Source organism: Arabidopsis lyrata, assembly GCF_000004255.2.
Source record: "Arabidopsis lyrata subsp. lyrata unplaced genomic scaffold ARALYscaffold_3, whole genome shotgun sequence".
Taxonomy (NCBI): Eukaryota; Viridiplantae; Streptophyta; class Magnoliopsida; order Brassicales; family Brassicaceae; genus Arabidopsis; species Arabidopsis lyrata.
In genome coordinates this window covers 11,756,931-11,759,625 of record NW_003302553.1, presented here as the reverse complement: position 1 = coordinate 11,759,625, position 2,695 = coordinate 11,756,931, and the positions used below count along the sequence as shown (strand labels likewise).

Here is a 2,695-nt window from a genome sequence, read left to right as displayed (position 1 = left end):
GATTATACTTTTTGGTTTTTAATATGTAACCCGTAAAACAGATGTAATTTAGTAACTCAATTACACATTTAGAGATTGACCCGTGGGACATTACATTTATAGAATATCAGAATTTAGATATGAAATTAGTGAAAACCAAAACATACATAGAAATAAAATCAGAAAACATAAAACATTAAGGCAATGAATGTTTGGGAGATTTTAGATTTTTATTTTATTTTTTAGTTTTTAGTTTTTGTTTTTGGTTTTTGAATTATGTAAAAATAAAAATAAAAACAAATGTAAAATTAAAAAAAAAAGATCTAACTAAACAATATAACCAAACAATAAACGATTTAAAGCCCAAGAAACAAAACCGAAGCCTAATAATTTAAAAAGACAAATACCCAAATTGAGTACTTATTCTGTGTTAGTAATATTCATGTTTATATTACCCTGCGGGTCAAATTATTTTTTAGGGATGTAGTATTATCTAAACGATTAGTGAGGATTTCAGCTTTTAGTAGACCACTATGTCAATTTAAAAGATATCATAAAATCTAAAATGTGACCCGTGGTAGGATAAAATCTAATATTATTGGGGTATAGAACTTTGTCAACCGTCCATATAATTCTTATAACATTTGATTCGATTTTAGATTAATAAATTTTGGTTTGGTTCACTTCAATTCGGTTTGGTTTATCTTCCCACTCAACCGTTGAACGAACTTAGTCTGAGTAAATAAAAAATCCGTGCACATTACATTTAGCCCCAAAATGCCTCTCTATCTGGTGGAGCGACACCAAAACTAAGCTTTATCATTTTCCAGAGAATCGTCTCTTTGGGTAATCGGAGAATCACAAAAAAAAAATGGGAACCATAGGATGAGCTATTTACACTGGGTAATTGGATTCATGGGATTGGTCAAGCTTTTGATCGTGTTGGTTCTCTTCTTCAAGGAAGCCGCGACATCGTAAGCTCTCAGATCCTTCCACCTCCTACGCTCTATTGAACCCTATATACAATTCTTATTAATTGAACGCTAGATCCAATTCTCTATATCTAATTTGTGTTTTCACCAGAAAAAATACATTTGATTCGAGAATTTTTTGTGGTTAGATTGAAAACTTTAATTTGGGAAATTTGTTGTTGTTTTCAGTGTCGAGGCATCGGGCGTTGATGAATGTGTTTGATTCACCAAACACGTATTGGCGCCGCATCCAATTAAAATGGAAATCGAAAGATAAGATTTTATCGTTAAGATCTTAGGTAAGCAACTCCCTCAACTCATCTTAACGGCCAATTCCCCCCTGAACTATGTTGCTTTATCGTTTCCATACACAAAACTTTCATATGTGCTTAAACCCTCATGTACTTTACAATAATTTGAATTTTCATCACAAACTTTACAAATCCGGTAAAAACCCTCAAATTGCTAGATGGTGTTACTGTTCCGTTAACGGATGCTGACGAGGACGACACGTGAGCGTTTAAAACGACTGCGTTTTGACATACATGGATTCTCATTAGCCACAGATACAAAACGACGTCGTTTTGAACAAAACAAAACGACGTCGTTTTGTAATTTGGGGGTTTTAATCGAATTAGGGTTCATAAACATTCCCTTCGTCGAGCCAAAATCGAGACTTTCAGAGCAAAAGCGAGAGTGACGGTCTGAGTCGAATTAGGGTTTTAATCTTCTCACTATGTCGTTTCAGAGCAAAAGCAAAACCCCCATCAGCTCCATCACTTTGGCAAATGTGTCATTTCGCCTTTTTTTTCCCACCAAAACTAATGATTTTCCATGGATCCGGAGCTAAATATTTATTAAAAACAAATGAAAATAAAAAAGAAAAATGGCATAATTATTTGCGCATTGGTGGCGTTGATAATGGATGTCCAAGGAGGAGGGAAGCGCCGGGATTGCAAAATTAAGGAAAATTATTAAGACGAAGAAGAAGAAGCTCCATCAGATTTTGCAGAGCAAAGCAAAGAACTTCAACAAGGAATAATGCAAGAAATTGATGAAGCTGCTCGAATTAGATCTGTAAGTGAAAATGATTGCTCGACTTCGAATCCTGGGTTTTGGCCTTTTGGGATTGAAATTTTCTCGGAAAAAATTGTTTTTTTTATGGGGTAATATTCTTGAGATAAGGATAATATTCTTTATTAGGGTTTTCATTATCACGAATTTTCTTATTAGTCACTGAGCAAAAGCAAAACGACATTTTCACGAATTACAAAATCCCCAAATTACAAAACGACGTCGTTTTGTTTTGTTCAAAACGACATCGTTTTGTATCTGTGACTAATGAGAATCCACGTATGTCAAAACGCAGTCGTTTTAAACGCTCACGTGTCGTCCTCGTCAGCATCCGTTAACGGAACAGTAACACCGTCTAGCAATTTGAGGGTTTTTACCGGATTTGTAAAGTTTGTGATGAAAATTCAAATTATTGTAAAGTACATGAGGGTTTAAGCACATATGAAAGTTTTGTGTATGGAAACGATAAAGCAACATAGTTCAGGTGGGAATAGGCCGTTCTCCCTAAGATCATCTTAAGATTTTTTTAAGAACCCATTAATAAAGATGGTCTTGGTCTCTCAAATTTCGAAACTTAGAAAATGGAGGCCCTATTGAGAAATAAGCCCAATATGATAATTATCATATTAAAAAGAAAAAAAATAAATGACACGTGTACCCTAGAATCTCTA

General features: G+C 34.2%; 1 long non-coding RNA gene across 1 annotated transcript; it reads left to right on the top strand.

The window, feature by feature from the left end:
* The first annotated feature begins 544 nt into the window (after positions 1-544).
* Positions 545-1,241, top strand: LOC110229833. Its single transcript, XR_002333200.1, has 2 exons — positions 545-953; positions 1,140-1,241. It is a non-coding gene; the product is annotated as an uncharacterized LOC110229833 (long non-coding RNA).
* The last annotated feature ends 1,454 nt before the right edge of the window (positions 1,242-2,695 follow it).